Source organism: Pongo pygmaeus, chromosome 10 (genome assembly GCF_028885625.2).
Source record: "Pongo pygmaeus isolate AG05252 chromosome 10, NHGRI_mPonPyg2-v2.0_pri, whole genome shotgun sequence".
In the NCBI taxonomy this organism is placed as follows: domain Eukaryota; kingdom Metazoa; phylum Chordata; class Mammalia; order Primates; family Hominidae; genus Pongo; species Pongo pygmaeus.
Window position 1 is genome coordinate 82,817,686 of NC_072383.2, and position 21,490 is coordinate 82,839,175.

Genomic DNA, 21,490 nt, shown 5'->3' on the forward strand with positions numbered 1-21,490 from the left:
GTAACAGTTATGGAAAGATTAAGTGTTATACAATTGTTAGGTATGAAGAGTTAACAAGATTTTATATAATCATAAATACGTTAAACCAAAAAATATGCATAGAAAAAATAGAAGAAAATGCAGAAACATATTTTCAGTTATATTTTTCTGGTGTGCTAAGTGTTTATCATATTTTCTTAATAGTTTTCTATTTTTTTCTAAAATACCTGTATTCATTTTACTTTTATAAGTTATATGATTTTATAATGAAGCATTTATTTTAATTTCAAAATATGGCTATAAATGTTTCTGTGCATTCAGAATGCAAATTAGTCAAAATTAATCATCTTTTTCTATTTTTAAACAACTTTAAAATACACAAATCTGGATATATAACCTAGAAATATAACTTCCTCTATTAAAAATGCAGTTCCAAATATGATTAATTTACAACAGAACAATAGCTCAGATACAAGAGAAATTGAAATAAAACAAGAAACATGTATGTGCAATTAGACCTTACTATGTCTGTCTTTGGTCCTATTTCTATGTATGTTATTCTAAAGTATATGTTATTTGTAAATTATTTTCATTTTTCTTAACAAGGCATTGCTAAAGTTTTAAAAAGAAGGTTATATCACATAGGTATGCTATATGGAAGAACAGTAACTGACTGGCTTAATTTAGAAAAAAAATATGTTTTTCAAAGGATTTTGGATATGTGAGAATAAATAGGAAGCTTCAAGAAAAGACTTGGGCAGTGTTCAGAACCTATTTTGACTAGGCAGCAGGAAATAATACCAGAAGCACATCACAGGAGCCATCCAATGAGAACATTGCCGCTGCTATTACCACTGAGGTTATGATGTCACTACTAGGACTTTGATCCCTCCTTTCTGGAAGTTCCACGACTAGTCCAGGCCCTTTAACCTTGCAAAGGCCAGCCACAGGAGACTTACACCTTACTTGGTTTATCTTCAGTCTGACTGTTCAGGTGCTTTCTAGCTACAAAAGTGAAACATGCATTGCAATATTATATTTTTTTGTATTATCAAAACTGCTATAGCATCTACATCTTAGATGAGTGAATTAACATGTTCCTAGTCACTCAAAGTAAAAACCTGGAATTCAGCCTTAAATATTTACTCCTTGTCCTGCTTATTCACTGTATTATCAAGCTGTATCATTTTAAAATATTTCAACATCAATGTCCTATTCTAAACATCTCTGCGTTAATAAATATCTTTCTTAGTATTTCCAGAACTGCTGCAATAAGATTCTTATTTATTTCTTTTTATGGGAGATATTAAAAATATATATCATCCTCAAACTGTTATTCAACAAACAATATATCTTTGAAATATATAACATAAATTGGAAAATTTTAGAAATAGAAGGAAAATGTGATAAACGATTTATCGACTCAGCTTTAGAAATTGACAGATTGGGGTGAAAACAATAAATAATAATATAGAAGAGGCGAATAACTGAATCAACAAGCTTGATTTAAAAGATATTCTATCCATTTTCTATTGCTACTCTAATAAGTTATCACAAACGTAGTGGCTGAATCAATATAAATTTATTATTTCAAACGGTTTTATTGGTCAGGAGTTTGACACATGTCTCACCAAGCTAAAATCAAGATGTCAGTGAGCCTCCCTTCCTTTCTGTAGGCTCTAAAGATGATTCTTTCTTTCTTGTCTTTTCCACCTGCTAGAGGAAACTCACAATCCTAGGCTCATTGGTCCTTTGGTCAATCTTCAAGGCTAACAAAATAGGATCTCTCTCAAACTCTTCTCATTTGTCACATTTCTCTCACTGAACAAAACTGGGACCATTTCATGGTCCTTAACCTTAATCATTTCTGCATAATCCCTTTTATCATGTAAAGTAACATATTCACATGTTCTGGAAATTAGGGCATGGACATCATTTAGAGGCTATTATTCTATCTACAACAAAAATAATTAAACTGTAAACCTCCAAAAGAAAGGATATACATTGTTCTCAAACCCATGCTTGAAACTCCCCAAAAATGACCATAAAGGCAATATTGACAAAAAAACAAAAATTCAGAAATATTGCAGGTCATTTTGCCTGACTACAATTGAAAAAATATAGACATAATAAAAATATCTAAAATATTTAAAGATCAGTAAATTTATCAGCCCTATAATAAAATGAAATTCTTGTGGAATAAAAAGAAAATTAAAATGACAACCTACCATAAATACATAACATTAAGAATATGGTGCATCAAAAGCTTGGAGGTAGAGCTAAAGTGATCCTGAAAGGAACAGATAACCCTTATGCTCATTGTCATCAAATGAGAAAATGGAAACTAAATGAGATTATTCTTTGAAAGATCTACAAAGAGGACAACAAAGTCGCCACAAATAAAAAATTAATACAGATACAAGTCTAAGAGAAAAACTAAAGAATTAATAAAGACAATGATTCACGGAAAGATTCAAGTAGACAATACTTTCGTATTTATGACTCAGAAAGAGAGAGTGAAACAGAGAGAGAGGGAATCTACCTATTTTCTTTCTGACCTAATTTCTCAGTAACTCTCCCTAACTTAATACCACTCTGCACCCAAAACACTGTTTCTTTGTTGTTCCTGAAAAATGACAGGCATGTTTTCTCTCAAACATTATACCTGCTTTTACACTATGCCTGGAATTTTTTCACCATATAGATATCTTCAATATAATCATGTGTTATTTCTTTCCTTTAAGCTCTCTACTGATGGCACTATTTAACATTGAAACCAGCTCTCCTTACCCTATTTATTTATTTCCTTTTCTTTTTGAAAGTTTTCTTCTATAATTACTATCATCATCAGAGATACTATATTCTTTAGTGTACAAACTCAGTAAGGCTTGGAATTTTGTTTAGTTTGTTCATTGTACCTCAATGACAGAAAAGTGAACATTTAATACAAGATATGTGGCTGTAAATAAATATAGGAATGAATAAAAGTAAAAGGGATAAACAAGAAAAACAGCTATAGACATATAGAAGACAAAACTACCAAAAATACAACTTTATTGGGATAGGAGTCCAAATCTACATGATATTTGATTATTATTTGGGAAAATTTAGACATTGGATTTTCAACATGTATAGCATAACATCAAATAACCTTTATACTCAGTAGATGCAAGAAAAAGGATTCATCTGAATATTTTAAATACAGGCATACACTTTAATTTTTGAAATAAAAATATCTCATTAATTGTATATTATTCTTTTTGAATGTCTTTTGCTTGAGGAAGTTGCATGGAGCTTGATTTGGGCAATAAGGACTACAATGGTAAAAGTGAGGACATAGTAACTTAATGCCTTGTGTAAGGCTTTAAGTTTGAGTTTATAATAATCCAGTGAATAACAATTATATATGAAAACAAAATAGTTTTATCATGTAGAGTCCTATTTTATAGTCTTTCTTATATCTGGAGTTACTCTCTAGACCCATGATATTTATTATAATATTGAGTAGTCATTGCTTTTATATTAACCAGATGTACTAGCCCATTCTCACACTGCTATGAAGAAACACCCAAGAATGGGTAATTTATAAAGAAAAGAGGTTTATGCAGGATGTGCGTAGTGGCTCACACCTCTAAATCCCAGCACTTTGGAAGGTTGAGGATGGTGGATCACCTGAGGTCAGGAGTTCGAGACCAGTCTGACCGACATGGTGAAACCCCATCTCTAATACAAAAAAATTAGCCAGGTGTGGTGGCACATGCCTGTAATCCCAGCTACTTAGAAGGCTGAAGCTGGAGAATTGTTTGTACCTGGGAGGCAGAGGTTGCAGTGAGCCGAGATCTCGCCATTGTACTCCAGCCTTGGTGACAAGAGCAAAAATCTGTCTCAAAAGGAAAAAAAAAAAAAAAGAAAAGAAAAGAAAGAAAGAGGAAGGAAGGAAGGAAGAGGTTTAATTGACTCACAGTTCCACATGGCTGGGGAGGCCTCAGGAAATTTACAATCATGCCTGAAGGCACCTCTTCACAGTGTGGCAGTAGAGAAAATGAGTGCCGGAAAGGAAAACGCCAGACACTTATAAAACCATCAGATCTCCTGAGACTCATTCATTATCAGGAGAACAGTATGGGGGAAACCACCTTCATGATTCACTTACCACCACCTGGTCCCACCCTTGACACGTGGGGATTATTACAATTCCAGGTGAGATTTGAGTGGGGACACAGAGCCAAACCATATCACCAGCTATCCCACTTCTTCTAACAACTTCCAGCTTTTCTTTTTGGTAACCAGTCTTCCTCCAATTTTATCATATATTTTTGTGGTATTCAACCCATACCAAGTTCCATTGATAGGACTTCAGTGGCAGCACCTAATCAACATAATCCTGTCACATTGCTGAAGATTAGTTGTGGCATGAGGAGCAGCCTCAATAAATAAGACCAAACTCATGGGTTTATTTGATTGTGGTCAGAGTTCATGTTCTCTATCTTTAACGTGAATTAGAGCACTTGTAGACCTGGTTGCTAATGGCGCCATTTGGTACACTAAGTAAAAAAACCCTGAGACCTAAACCAGATAAGAAAGAGAGCATTGCTGAGAGAGTCACAGAAAAATTGAGCTAGAGTCCTGATTGGCCATGCCTGCCACAAGAATTATCTCTAGGCTTTTTAGCTCCATAAATCAGGGAATCTTTTCCATTGTTGAAGTGGTTTTTACTTTATAAGGACAAAATGTGTGTGTGTGTGTGTATGTGTGTGTGTGTGTGTGTTGTATTGTGTAAGATTTGGATTTTAAGAAAAGTTTGTTTTTCATTTTTTGTCATTTTTTTAATTGAGATTCTTGCTATATATAAAGTTCTTCCTGCTAGCACAGCCTAAAACTCTTGTTCTTTGTATCAAATTAAATTTATCAGCAGTTTTGCTTCCCTAACCTGTAGTTTTGTTCCCTGAACCTTAAAATAAATTTTAATATGAACATGTAGACACTTCTTCAGTGCATTATTACAGATTGAGATAATAGGCTCTGTAATTATATTGTTTCTCTTTAGAAAAATAGAATCAGAGCACTAATACTGCAATTTGTGTGTTGATCCCTTTATATCATTCTGTCAGACTTCTGGTCTTCAAAGGTTTCCTGAATCTATTATAATATAGCATAATTCATTCATTTTGCCATCCACACCATTCGTGAGAATGTTCTCATTAATTACCTTCAATTTCAACCATTACATCCTAATCTGAAACTATGTCCTTTTCTTCAACATTTTTGGCGTGATGTTTTAAACTCTTTCTTCAGGAAAAAATAATAATCTCAGCTCTTTGTGAAGACATGATGAATTATTTCCATGAAGGCTCATTTACGAAAAACAACAAAGAGTTCTTACAAGAAACAAGGGAACAATCAATTCAGATGAAAAAGAAGTGACCTATGCCTACCCAAACCCAAATGAACCTTTTCTATGGTTCAAAAATTTGGTTAGCTTATTTCTATTTGTTTTCTTTTTCATTTTCATGCTTCTATGCATTTCCAGCTGGACTGACTCTGGAAGGAGCAATATATTACAAGAAAGCTTGTTCTTGTATTTCCAATCTGATTTCAACCTTTCATGAGAAAGGTTAGGATAATCACAAGAATGCTGAGTTTCTTATCTGAACCTCATCTCTCAACCTTAAAAGGCATACCCATCACTAGTTCTTAATTTCCAGTGTTCCCTTCTGGGCTAGAATATTTGTTATGATTAATGTATCTCTGATCTTTCCCTCTGTCTCTGCCTCATTCTCTTTCTTCCCCTGTCTTCCGAAGATAACATCTTTCCGGTGTTCCTCTCACATTTATTTGTTTATTTCCAGCTCTTTCATCTCTTGAAAGGTTAACTTTGGAATCATGGCTAGATATTCCTTGTGGACTGGAAAGTCCACAAGGAAAATATATTAGAGATTGTGAGTTAACTTTATGATTTTTTCTCTTTTATTAAAAACAATAGTTTCAACACTCAGTTATTTGTCTGGATTGTACAATTAAGGTAGTATTGAACACAAATTATTTGTCACTATGAAACAATTATAGATATTGATTGTGTAATGGATATAATTAAGAAGTTTTAAATTCATTGTCTTGTATAAATATTTTTCTTTAAAATGAAATAATTAAAAGCATCATTTTCAAAACGCAAGATTTTATTAGAGCAAGAAATTGAAGCCATTATTGGCTTTATTTCAGTATCTCCAATCTGTAAACATGCTAACAAGAGAGAATAAAGCCAGGAACACTGAAGTACTATAAACTTAATTTACCATTTTACCAAAGAGGCTGAGATTTTGGGGAAAGGCCTGCATGGAAGTTAGATTAAATTGAGAGCCAGCACAAATTATACTGGAGAAATAAAAATAGTAGCCTTGCTACCTGAGAAAAAGTGTAAACAAGAGTGGACAAAAAACACAAAGGAATAGAAATAAGGAACAGATAAATACATAATATTTTAAGGCATAATCTGTAATTCTTTGGCTAAAAAAAGTTTTACAAGCTAGTCAATATGAACATATCCCTTCTTAGTAATAATAGTAATGTTTTTAAACATTTCCTAATTATTTTTAAAAACTAAACTACATATTTGAAATGAATAAGCAAATGAAATAATTTAAAAAAACACATTTCAGTATAGTTTTGATGCATAAAATCATGGCAAGCTATTTTTGTCATAAAATCTTTGATTATAGGAAAAGTGGGAAAATAAATGAAATAATAAAGAACTTCTGATTATTCTCCATAATACTTTTATTCTCCATAGCTTTGCTGTTCTCATGACATGATGGCATTTAACACTTAATTAAATGAGTTTTATTCTAGATCATTTGTTATTAGAGATATTTTATAACACATAATGAAACCTGCAAAACTATTATATAGGCTTTTTATTTAATCCAATCTCAAGTGTTGTTTCTGCTAGAGATGCTGTATCTAGAGCATTTTTGAAAGGCCAGCTACAGGAGTGACTCAATTTGTGGAATAAGAAATCAGACATTAATAGAGATTCAAATCTCTAGTTCTCATTAACCTTCTAGCTCTGAGCAAGTAAATGAAGTCCTAAGCATTAGGAGTTAGTTAGTTATTATTTTTCTTTTTATTATGATTTTCTGATAAGGATAAAAAGAAAATCTATCTATATAATTGTTATAAAAAGTGAATCTAATACAAGTGGAAAACGATGGAAGAAAAATATTATAAAGTTAGGAATTATAAGAGAACAATAATGGGATTCTAGTAGATTGGACTTGGGGTCGGACACACTTGAGTCCATATCATAACATTTCTGCTTTCAAGCTGATGACTTTATGCAAATTCCAACTTCTTGTAGCCCCAGTTTCCTTAAGTGTAAAAATTATGATACCTATCTTATTGAGCAGTTTTGGGAATTCAAAAGGTAAGATGATACTTAGCAGAGCTCTGCAAAGAAAGTAACTAATAATCAATGAAGCTAAAAATAATAAGATGGTGCTTTCTGAGTGTTTTGAAGTCATTAAATTGACCAGGTAAGATATAACCTGCTGAAAGTGAGATTAACCTTTTTGAAATTTATGCTAAAGGATGGTGAGCTGAAATTGTGTTCCCATCACATTGGATAACTTAAATGCATATTTTCATATATATTAAATGATGGGAATAACTAATTTTAAACACATGAACAACTGATAAAAACTTTCTTTTTTTCAAAATTCCTCAAGGACTTTTTAAACTCCCTTAAGGTTATTGTCAATATGATGCTATTTGTTTCAACCTATGGAGCTGCTCTGTCTCCTTGTTTTTTTCCTCAACACATCTACCAGGTTTAACTGGTGTCAACTCTTTGTGACCTCTAGCAAGGCAAATGGCTGAAGCGTCTGGCAGGTTCATTTGCACAGTAATGAGTTCTGTCTACTAGTCTGCTAGAGACTGATGGGGAGAAGGAGATTACCTTCCACCACTGCCTATTAAATGTGATTGACATTCCTGTATGATATCTGTCTTCCTTAACAGCCTTCTCTCCTCCCCTAGAAACATTTCATGAGCACAAAGAGTTACATTTAAATGAGGTCTGAAGCATTGCTCTTCTCCTTCCACATGTTTTCATTTCAATTCTTAAGGTATAAAAAGAATTTTTAGCGAAAAGAAAAAAATAATATGATACTGCGCATAACTGGTAAGAGGAAAAAACTTTTGAGTGTTTAAAACATTAAAAGAAAATACTTTATCAAGTCTCCTTTGGCAAAAGAAACATAGAGAAAAAGTAGAAAATATATTCTAACTCATTATGTTTTCTTTAGCATTTTGCTTAATATTTTAAAACATTGACATTTATCATAGCTTTTATGTCTACATTTATGTTCTAGTCTTCTGTTTTTTTTTTTAGTTCCGTATTATCCATTTTAATATAATTTTTGTTTTATGGTTCAGTTCCTATAAACTTCTTTTTAAAAAGGTCTCTTAATAGCTCAGTAACTCGAAATATTACAACAAACACAATAACTTTTTTATTTTATACCCTGTAAAGCATGCATTTAGCAGAAAACATTCCAAAAAACCTCAACATAACACATATATTCTAATTCTTGTAAAATTTATTTTTTTCTATTACACTTTACTTTCAACATATAAGGCCATACAATCATGTACATTTTATTTTAAGGTCCCATTGCCAGAGTCCATTTTAAAACAAAATGGAAGGCTAAATTCTATTTAATTGCAACAAATCATGGGTAAATCATATTGAAATTCTTTCCATGTAGTAAAATGTGACTATCGTTTTCCATTGTTATATGTTTACATTAATTCCTGTGTATGCTTATGATCTATGTTTCATGTCAAACTTCCACTCGGTTGAATTTTTAAATGTACCTAATCATAATATCATTTATGCTAAGATCTGATGACTTAATAGCTTAAATAGTTGCCCACCAACTTTGAACTACATTTATTAGATTCCTTCATAAGCATCTTTCTATATAAGGTAACCATGAAGGTCTGTCTGTTGGTTTAAGTTTTGGGTATAGCTCCAATTGGAGCTATTTGAGGCATGAAATACACCTCAGCATAATTTAGAATTTCTGTATGCCCTGGTGTAAATCAACTGTTTGACAAGAGCAATGTAGCTATGAAAGTGAGAGTAGAGCAGAAATGTGTTTACATTCACTCTACATTCATTTTCGTTGAAAGAGAAAGCAAGAGGCAGCCAGCTGCAGAAGAAAAAGTCAAATGCTGCTCTTAGGAGTCACTAAACAATTTTACCCACATCAATTGTTAATAAGATATTTCTCACAGTTTTGCTGTTACAGAACGGGAAGCACCAAAGAATAGTAGATGTCATCTGTCAGCTCTAGCAAAACAGCGTTCTTAAATTCTGTTTGTAATAAAAAATGCTTCTACATTAACGATTGCTTTATTAAAGTATGGAGAAGGAGCTATTGGGGACTTTTCTGGTATTAGTATTATAATTTAATTTAACTTAGAGCAGAGGAGGAAATTTAATCATAGTAACATGCTCACGTGATTCAGAAGCATGAAAAGTAATTACGTCACCCTTTATAGAGTCCAAAAGAGTTATGATTGATACAGCACAAGAAATGACGAGTTGGTGGGTGCAGCACACCAGCATGGCACATGTATACATATGTAACTTACCTGCACATTGGGCACATGTACCATAAAACCTAAAGTATAATAATAATAATAATAATAATAATAATAATAAAAGAAAAAAAAAGAAATGTATTAGAGTTGAAAAGACAAATCTGGAAAAAATAACAGGAAGACATATAATATCTTGATTTTATTTTTAAATACACAGACACTTTTTAAAATAACGAATTAAAAGCAAAATAAGCAAGATGTATAAGTATTTACTGGCAAAACTTGAAGATATTGCAGGTTTGATTCCATACCACTGCAAAAAAGCAAGTGATACAAGTTTTTTTTTGTTTCCCAGTGAACATAAAGGTTATATTTACACTACACTTTAATCTATTACATGTGCAATAACATTATATCCACAGAAGCAATGTATTATTTTGGTTCAAAGGTAATTGTGGTTTTCGCAATTACTTTCAATGGTGAAAACCACGATCACTTTTGCACCAACTGAATACACCCCTTAATTAAAAATACTGTATGTCAAAAAATGCTAATGATCATCTGGACCTTCAGTGATTCATAATATTTTGCGGGTAGAAGAGGGTCTTTCATGCTGATGTTGCTGACTCATCAAAGTGGTGGTTGCTGAAGTTTGGGGTAGCTGTGGCAATTTCTAAACATAAGACAACAATGAAGCTTGTCACATCAGTTGACTCTTCCTTTCACAGAAGACTTCTCTGTAGCATGAAATGCTGTTTGGCAGCATTCTAGCCACACTAGAACTGCCTTCAAAATTGGAGTCAAACCTCTCAAATCTTGCTGTTGTTTTGTGGGCTAAATTTATGCAGCATTCCAAATCCTTTGTCATTCCAACAATGTTCACAGCATCTTCACCTGGTGTGGATTTCACCTCAAGGAACCACTTTCTTGGCTCATCCATAAAAAGCAACTCCTCAATCATACAAATTTTTTCATAAGATTGCAGCAATTCAGTCACATCATCAAGATCCACTTCTAATTATCTTGCTATTTTAATATATCTGCAGTTGCTTCCTCTACTGAAGACATGAATCCCTCAAAGTCATCCATGAGGGTTGGATTCAGCTTCTTTCAAACTTCTGCTAATATTGCTATTTTTACCTTTTCTCATGAATCACAAGTGTTTTTAATGATATCTAAAATGGTGACTCCCTTCCAGAAGGTTTCAATTTACTTTCCCCAGATTCATGAGATGAATCACTATCTGTGGCAGCTACAGTCAGCCTTATGAAATGTATTTCTTAAATACTGAGGCTTGAAAATTGAACTTCCTACTCGATCCATGGGCTGCAAAATGGATGTTGTGTTAGCAGACATGAAAACATTAATCTCTTTGTACATCTTTATCAGAGTTCTTGGGTGACTAATTGCATTGTCAATGAGCAGTAGTATTTTGAAAGGAATCTTTTTTTTCAAAGCAGTAGTTTTCAACAGTGAGCTTTAAATACTCAGTAAACCATGCTGTAAGCAGATGTGCTATCATCCAGGCTTTGCAATTCCATTTGTAGAGCACTGGCAGAGCAGATTCAGCATAAATCTTAAGGGCTCTAAGATTTTGAGGATGGTAAATGAGCATTGGCTTCAACTTAAAGTCACTAGCTCCATTAGCCCCAACAAGAGGGTCAGCTTGTCCTTTGAAGGTAGACTTCGGCTTTTCCTCTGTCATTATGAAAATTCTAGATAGCATCTTCTTTCAATAGAAAGCTGTTCTGTCTACATTAAAAATCTATTTGTTTAGTATAGCGACTTTCATTAATAATCTTAGCTAGATCTTCTAGATATCTTGCTGCAGCTTCTATATCAGCGCTTGCTGCTTCTCCTTGCACTCTTATATTATAAAGATGGCTTTAGTTCTTAAATGTTAAGTTTTCTAGCTTCAAATTCTATTTCTGCAGCTTTCTTACCTCTCAGTCTTCATAGAGTTGAAGAAAGGTAGGACCTAGTTCTGGATTAGGCTTTGGCGTACTTAAGGGAATGCTGTGGCTGCTCTGATCTTCTATTGAGACTACTAAAACTTTCTTTGTATTAATAATAAGGCTGTCTCACTTTCTTATTCATGTGTTCACCGGTTTAGTTCTTTCAGTTTTTTTCAAGAACTTTTCCTTTGTATCCACAACTTGGCTAATTGTTGGCTTAAGAGGCCTAGGTTTGGCATGTCTCAACTTTCAACATGCCTTCCACAGTAACTTTAATCATTTGTAGCATTTGATTTAGTGAGAGTAGTGTTGCTTTTCTTTTCACCTAAACACTTAGAGGCCATTGTAGGGTTATTAATTGGCCTAACTTCAATATTGTGTCTTAAGGAATAAGTAGGAAGAGAGACCAAGGAACAGCCAATCGGTGGAGCAATCAGATAACACACAACATTTATCAATTAAGTTTGCCTTATGTGGGCACGGCTCTGGATAAACACAATAGTAGAATCAAAGATCACTGATCACATCACCATTACAGGTATAATAATAAGGAAAGTCTGAAATGCTATGAGATTTAGCAAAAATGTGACACAGAGACACGAAGTGAGCACATGCTTTTGGAAAAATGGCACCAATAGACTTCAATGCAGGGTGGCCACAAACCTTCAACTTGTTAAAAAAAAGGTATCTGTGAACTGCAATAGAGCAAAGTACATTAAATGAGGTATGCTTGTATAATCCTTAAATTATGTTATATTTGTAATAATCTGGTGATCTAGTTACCAATATGAGCAACATCTAAAAATTATTCTAGTAAGAAATATTAAATACAACAGAACAACAAATCTAACAGAATGGACGATGGTGAAGTGTTAAAGAAAATCCAGAATTTTTCTTCACTATCAGGAATGAAGAAAATATAATTCACTTTTAGTTTTAAATTTCCAAAAAGATTCAGGTACTATTTAATTTGAGAAATGAAAATATAACTGGTGGAATTTTAAAATACAACATGCAATCTTATATAAATTTCATACTACTGTAAAGGTTGTTTTTCTAGAAGAATTTCTTTTAATATAAAGGCTGAATATTTTATTTTAGATGCCTAACAGTAAAAACAAAACATTCTTCAACCTTAAAAAGCAAATCTTTTTACCTATCTTTTCTAAGCATCCTTTGTTCTGACAGACATCCTTTTCTAATAGCTCAAAAAGGCAATGCATGAGACCATTTTTTTCACATTGTTATATTTTCATTCAGTACATTTTTTGAGGGCCATAGGCTTATCCCTGAATATTGCAAATAGTTATACAGGGTGCTCAACAAGTATATGTTAAAAAATTGAATGCTGACTATCAACATTGTCTTGGAGACAGTATTAATTATTGAATTTTGAATATTTCCAATCTGCATAGAAAATTATTTGAAACAGAAAAAATCATTAGTATATGAGGCTTTGTAGTAAACTATTTCAGCTATTTTATCTCCTAATACATTTAGAAATGCAGACGTAAATGCTTTTCAAATAACGAGCTTTCTGCTATCTATACCAAAACCATGTTCAGAAAAAGCAATTGATAAAAATAAATAAACTTTTCATTGCTCTATGTGTCTACCCATCTGGAAACATTCTTTATATTTACTGACTTCTGTGATTTCTCATCCATGAGACAATGACTTCTGATTTTGGGTTAGCGTCCCATGAGCTATTATTATATTCAGTAATATTAATAAATTGTATTTATTGAATATATATTCTGAGTGTTATTTAAATATTTTACATGTATTAATTCATTTAATCCTCAGAACAACTCCCTAAGGTAGGATTTATTATTTTACAAGCATTTTAAAGCTGAGGTAGGAAGGAATGGTGACATTAAGTATCTTTCCCTAGGTCACATACCTATTAAGTGGTAGGATAAGAATTTGAACAAAAGAAACTGACTTCACAGCCAGCCCTCCTAGCCACTTTGATATACTATTTCTGGCTCCAACCACCAATACCATTGTTAGTTTGTCTTCTGAAAAAATTCACGAATTGTCCTACAGGATATTCATCTTATTAACAGAGTACCCTTTCAGAATCCACATATAACACATTACCAAACCATACACAAAAATAATCTCTTTCCCTAAGGATAATGTACTTAGTATATTAATAAACGAAAAAGAAAATATTAATCTCTGTGCCTTACTATTGCAAAAGTGATGATCTGTTTTTATCACTCCAGATATCATAAATTCACAGAGACTCAACAAAAACACCCAAGATGTACACATGACACGACTAGAACAAATTCAACCACGGAAGAAAGTTTTTGATTTTAATCAAAGCACCTAAAGTTAAATAGTTGGGTTGGCTATTTATAGGAACACTCTAACCCAACATGAATCAGAACAGTATCTACAGTGTTTGAAGTTATTTTTTTAACTCTGACTCCCTAATGATCACATTTAAGTGTTGCTGTAAGAATTTGTCATAAATCTCTAATAGTCATTCAATAAGTTAGTACCTGAATCAAAGATAACCAAACCAAATAATTGAAACACATACTATTCATTTTAAAACAAGAAAGATATAGCATATAGGCAACTAATATTAAAATAAAAGTTTATTTCCAAAGAATAAATAGGCCAAAACTGAAATCAAATTCTTAAAACAGGCATTTGTAGAGAAGTTCTTGATTCTTAGATTGTGTTCATTTCTGCCTTTAGAAATGAAGACACATATTTCACATACATATACATATATACATATCATATGCATATATACATATAAATACATATATACATATGTGTAAGTATAGAATATTTTGAAGCAGCACTTATATTTCATGTTAATATAAAATTTACCTGGTTTATTTCAAAGCCATTTATAACAAATTGCTTATACTTTATTCACTCTGTCTCTCTTAATGAAAAACTTGTTTTCCCTTCTCTGATTTCCTGAATATTTAGGATTCACTTTGTCCTCTTCTTATTCATTCCAATTCTCCTTCTTTTCTGAGGGTAAAGATATATATTTATATCTTTATCTAAGGGTAAAGATATATATTTATATCTTTATCTAAGGGTAAAGATATATATTTATTTATATAAAAATGATAGAAATAATATTTAGAGCACTCACACAGCAGCTTGAATTAAGATAGGAAAATAGTAAAACAAAAAACACCCTCAAATCCTATATGCTTACAACATCAATAAACTGAAAATATCACAATTATAAGATGTCATGTTAAGGTAGACAAAAGATCTGGAATTTTATCCTCTGCAAAGCCTTATCTAGAAAAACAAAGAAAGTTAGAAAAAAACCATTTTAAAACATTTGTTGCTACTGCCACAGATGATTTACATTCATTTAAGCAACCCCTAAAATGGGTAGACAAAATATTAAATTTTATGCTTGACAATTTACAGAGTTCCATGAACCTGATTAAAATCTATCCAGATCAATTTCAAACAATGTGCAGGAAGTTTTGTAAAGTAAGACGCTTGGCAAATAAATGTGATGCTGAGTGTCTCCACTTTTAAAAAGAATATAGGACATCACCCCTTAAGAGTAGTCAAAATCAGATGTTTCTTAAAAGAACCAATGTGAAACGTTTTAAGAAAATTATAACAATGTATGCTTTTACATTTATAGTCCCTAGCAGTTATCTTGGCGCTCCCCTCTGTAGTTCCTGCCTAGTCCCACTCATTATAAATACTTGTGTAATTAGAGGAAACATTTTACCAAATTTTTTATTATTTCCATTCACCTTGCATGTTCTGCATAGAACATATATTTTCTTGTCCTGCTACGTATTAGCTTCCAATATCTGTGTAAATTTATTCTTAAGAAGAACTAATTTTAAGTAAAACATTTATTTTAGACTGTACCTCTAAATGCCAGTGTATTCACGTTATGTTTATTTTATTTAAACTTCATGCTTGACATAATATTTAGAATATGGTAGATAGAATTCTATGATGACACCAAAAAATCCCAACCTCCTGGCATTCATAGCATTGTGTAATCCCCTCTCTTGAGTAACTTGTTCTAACCAAGGGACAATCACGACACTGAGAGGAAGTTACCTCCATGATTAGGTAACTATGTGATTTCTGTCTTGCTAGCAGACTCTCTCTCTTGCTAGCTGTGGGGAAGCAAGATATTATGTGGAAAGGCCCATGAGTTAAGGAACTCAGGGAAAACTCCACCCCATTGAGGAACTGGGGCCTCAGTTCAACAGCCCAGCTCACAGAAACTGAATCCTGTCAATAACTCCTGAGAGCTGGAAGTAGATCCTCCTGAATTTGGGGCTTCAGATAAGACCCAGCCGTGGTTGATACTTGGATTGTAGCTTCATGAATGGTCCTGAATTACAGGATCTGCTAAGCCATGCCCAGATTCCTGACCAACTGTGAAAAAATATATATATAAATAGTTTTAAGTTGCTAAATTTGTGATAATTTGTCAGGCAGTAATAGATACTGAATACATAAGATAATATAGGAATAAAATAAATTAAAAGAGCAGAAATTCAAATGTCAGGAATTGTCAATATTAAGAGTTTCTCTGCAGACCAAAGTACATTTATATTTTCTGAGATATTCCCTGTATTACTTTGAGTATGTGGACCTAGCATTAAAAATAACAAAATACCAGCATCCGCTCTGTTGCTTATATCATGATTCTTTTATTCTTAGCCCCTAGCATCCATTTAATCACTAAGCCCAGCTGATTCACACATATAAAAATTTATCACATCCAGTCACTTCTCTCCTTCTTCACAGTTTTCATCCATCACCTGGCATCCAGCCCTCTCTATTCACTTTACAGGCCCTCCTTCCCCTTCTGATCTCTCTTATTAAGATAATTCAGAGTGAATTTTCTGAATCCATGTCTGATCATGTTTCTCTTTTTTATGTCTTTTGTAGAATAAAGTCACAAATCTTTAATGGAGTGCACCTGCATAAACATGATCCGGCACCTGCTGGCCTCTCCAGGTTTCATATGATGAATTGCCCTCTATACTGTAGATAGACTGACATTTTGTTTTCATATCCTCACAAGGGCCACACTCTGTTCCTCCACATGCTGCTTCCTCTGTCTGGACTGTTCTTTTCTTCCATACCAGTACCCATACACAATCTCCCTTAATTAGCCTATTCATTTAAAAAACTAATCTCAGCTTATAATAACTTCTTCAAGGGAAACATTTTTCCAATCCTTTGTTTAGGTTAAATTTCCCTTTCACATATTTTAATGGTTATCACGACTGGGCAGTGAGGGAAGAAGACAACGATGCTGATATGTAGCAGGTAAAGACCAAGGATGCTGCCATGCATCCTATACTTCACAGGATAGCCCCCCAAAAAGAAGCATCCAGCTCAAGATGTCAATACTGCTGAAATTGAGAAATTCTACTCTACATGTTAATACTTATAGAATGAATAATTTAGATAACTAATGAACACACTAAGTTTTACTAGGAAGAAATGCAAGATGAGAGAACATGAATAAACAAAAGCTTTGTTCCTATTAGAATATTATTTTCATTTACAGTTATTTATTAGAGATGGATTCATTCATTCACTCATTTATTACATATCTGTTGACTCTTAGACATTATGCTTGGTGGTCTTAGGGATTCTTTGGTAAATTCGGACTCTGTATTCAAGGATCTTTCATACCAGTGGAAGAGAAAAGATAATAAACTAACGAACAAATAATTACGTTGTGATAAATGTTAACAAAGAATTAAACAGAGGGATATCACAGAAACTAGCATTGGGGACGAAAGTTGGCAACACATTAGCAAGGATATAGAAGGTGCCAGACATGCAAAGAACTGGAGAAAGAATATTCCAGGTGTAGAAATAGTGGATGCAAATTCCACTAGACAGGAAAGACCTTTGTGTAATCAGAAAACTGAAAGGATTCCAGTAGGATTGGATCATACACATTTGAAATTAATTCAAACTGTGATGGAAATTTATGGTTAAGATATCCATGAGTAATTCAATGAGTTGTAATAGACCAAGGTCTGTTGACTATAGCTCATGGAGCAAATATGGTCCACTGCTTGTTTTTATAAATAAAGTTTTATTCAAACACAAAACTCCCATTTATTTACATTGTATATCTTGCTGTTTTCATACTTAAAAGAAGAGTTGCAATGAGGAGCATATAGTCTGCAAAGCCTAGAATACACATTGCTGGGCCCTTTACCAAGTTTGCTGACTCTATTATAGATATTTTATTCAATGATGCATCCTAAACACCAAAAAGATGTCTGGCACTTTATAAGTGCTTAATAAATATGGATTGGAGGAATTAATGTCAAATAGGCAGTTAGGCTTATACATTTGGAGATCAGAGGATAGGTCATCATTTGAAGTCATAGGATTATATAAAATTGCATTAAGACACCATTGTAATTAAAGGAAAGAGAGAAATTGGAATAATAAAAGAAGTAAAGGGAAGGAGATCCAGAATGGAATCTCAGAAGTGTGTTAAAATGTAGGCAGCTGGTAACAAAACAGAATTAAGGAGAAGCCTGTAAGGTAAGAGAAAGAACAAACGTTATACTGAAACGGGAATGAACAAAGAAAGGAGGATAATTTGTGGTGATTTGGAAAGTGGAGTTCTAGGTAAAGTGATAATGATGAGAACCAGATTAGTGTTCTGAAAAAAGGAGTAAGTAATTAATAAGAGTATAGACGATGCCTCTATTTTTCGCTATGACACTGGCAGAAGAATGTAATAGTATTTGAGAGGATGATGTGAGGACAAAGAAAGCTTTTGTTTTAGATGATGAATCTTTCAGCTAGGAGACACTTTAAGCTGAGAGATACTTTAAGCTGGGAGATTTTAGTAACAGGAATTCTAGAGAGGAAAACTATGTAGCTGAGTGAAGAACTAACTGAAGAACTTGAAAAGTTGAGAAGGTGAATCAAAGAACAAATGAAGGACATGTTTTACGGAAGGGACATCAATTGCATTATAAGAGAGGTTATGATGGAAAAGATAGAACAGAAAAATGATTTTAAGATTTGGTAATGGGAATATCATATCTCCAGTTACAAGTAACAGAAAACACAATTCAATGGTTGTGGGAGTTAGTTTTATGTGTCAACTTGACTGAAACAGGGGATTTCCAAATGTCTGGTTAAACATTATTTCTGGGCATGTCTGAAAGGGTGGTTCTGGATGAGATTGGGATTGAATGAGAATAGCATTTGAATCCAGTGGCGTCTGTGAAGTAAATTGCCTTCCTGGGGTGGGCGTCATATAAACCACAGAGGCAGAAGAAGGAACTCACACATTTTCTTCCTGTCTGCCTGAGCTGGAACATGGGTCTTCTACTGCCGTAAGACTAGGTTTTACACCATTGCTCTCCCCTGGTTCTCAGGTCTTTGGTCTCAAAAAGGAATTATACCATCTGCATTCCTGGGCCTCCACATTGCAGATGGCAGACCATGGGACTTCTCAGTTTCCATAATTCTGTGAGCCAATTATCATTACACACACACACAGAACATGTCCTATGGGTTCTATTTCTTTAAAGAACCCCAGCTAACACAATATGTTTAAGTAAAAGAGTAGGATTTGTTACCTTACATAAGTTAAAAGTCCAGGAGAAGAACTAGTTTCAGGAGTCTTTGAATTGCCTACTCAAATGTTGTAATTATACCTGGTTGCTTTCTATTGACTCTGCCTCCAGTCTGTGCATTAATTCTCTGTGCATTGCATTAATGGCAGCAGCTTCAAATTACGTCTCTGTACCAACATATAGGAAAGAAAGTGCAAGCTTCTCTTTCCCGGTACTATCAGAAAGATCTCCTTTCATTTCTTCACTAGAACGTCTTTATTTAAGGGTAGAGTATAAACTATTTGATTTAAGTCAATTATGTTTTTCCCCTAGAATTAAATATGGGTCAACCTCATCCACCTACATTGCTAAGTGTTGAGATGGTAATTAGGAAAGCCAGTGAAACTCTGGAGCACAGTAAGGAAAAGAATGGTGAATAATTGCTGACGAGTAAACACAATATAAAGTGTAATCCTAGCACTTTGGGAGGCCAAAGCGGGCAGATCACTTGAGGTCAGGAGGTTGAGACCAGCCTGGCCAACATGGTGAAACCCCGTCTCTACTAAACATACAAAAAAAAAAAAAAAAAAATAGCCAGACGTGGTGGCATGCGCCTGTAATCCCAGCTACTGGGGAGGCTGAGGCAGGAGAATTGCTTAAACCTGGCAGGTAGAGGTTGCAGTGAGCCAAGATCGCACGATTGCACTCCAGCCTGGGTGACAGAGTGAGACTCTGTCTCAAAAATAATAATAATAATAATAAAATTAAAAAATAAAAAAAAATAAAGTTAACTTTAAAAGAGTGATGCGAATTTTGTTACACGATAAAAACATTAGGCCAGGTGCAGAGGCTCATGCCTGTAATCCTAGCACTTTGGAAGGCTGAGTGGGCCAATCACTTGAGGCTGGGATTTTGAGACCAGCCTAGCCAATATGGTGAAACCCCATCTCCACTAAAAAAATACAAAAAAAAAAAAAAAAATTAACCAGTCGTGGTGGAGTGCATGTGTAGTCCCAGCTACTTGGGAGGCTGAGGGATGAGAATTGCTTGAACCCAGGAGGCAGAGGTTGCAGTGAGCTATAATTGCATTGCACTCCAGCCTGTGTAATACAGTGAGACTCTGTCTCAAAAAAAAAAAAATCCATAAATCTTTCTTTTGTGTACATTCTGAAATTATGCAAATTCATCAGTTTAAAAATATAGAATTTTAATAATTTTAAATCTCAAAGAAGAAGTGAATTGTAAACTATATGTACTATATTTTCACACTGTTTAATCGCTTTAACTGAGAGTAGAAATTACAGTCTCTTCCTTGCTATTGTTTGTATGTATCAGTACTTCTGTAAAGGATTTGTTTATTCTTGTGCTATTACTTCTATATCATTATGTAACTTAAAATGTTGTCTTATAACAATGTCATGAAGGCCGGGCGTGGAGGCTCATGCCTGCAATCCCAGCACTTTGGGAGGACAAGCTGGGCTGATCACCTGAGGTCAGGAGTTTGAGACCAGCCTAGCCAACATGGTGAAACCCCATCTCCACTAAAAATTCAAAAATTAGCCAAGCATGGTGGCGTGTGCCTGTAATCCTAGCTATTCGGGAGGCAGGAGAATCACTGAATTTGGGAGGCAGAAGTTGAAGTGAGCCGAGATAATGCCACTTCACTCCACCTGGGTAACAGAGCAAGAATCCATCTCAAAAAAAAAAAAAAAAAAAAAGTCCTATGCATACTAGTTAATTTTTGAGACTGGTGCTAAAAATGTAATTAATGTGCAATATCATTAGAAAGGAAGTTAAAGGTGATCAAAGCTATTGAAGATTGACAAATGGCATCATTATACACCATGTGGTTAGTTAATCTAGAGAAGAGCACATTGCAGAATATAAGAAATAATGCTGTACAAATAAAAATCATCATCAAAGGGGAAAAAATCTAAATGCTTTTAAATAGATTTGTTCCTAGAATGAACATAGTGCACACACACACGTGCATACTCATTCTTTGCATTCAAATAGAAAATTGAGTCTTGAAGTATGCAGCTTTGAGTTATAAAATGTCTTCAGCAATGCATCCATTAGATAAAATGTGACCACATTTTGTGTCCACTACAGAATATAAAAGTGTTCCCCTTTTTAAAAATTCAGTTTTCTAAATGAAAATGAAATGCAGTCATGAAGTAAGAATAAAAACATGACAGAATTATATGGTGGTTTCAACAGAAGTCATTTAATACTATAGTGAATACAAGTCATAGCCTACAAACTGACTTTTGTAAAAATTTGCTCCAGGAGCGGTGGCTCATGCCTGTAATCCCAGCACTTTGGGAGGCCGAGGTGGGTGGATCACGAAGTCAGGAGATCGAGACCATCCTG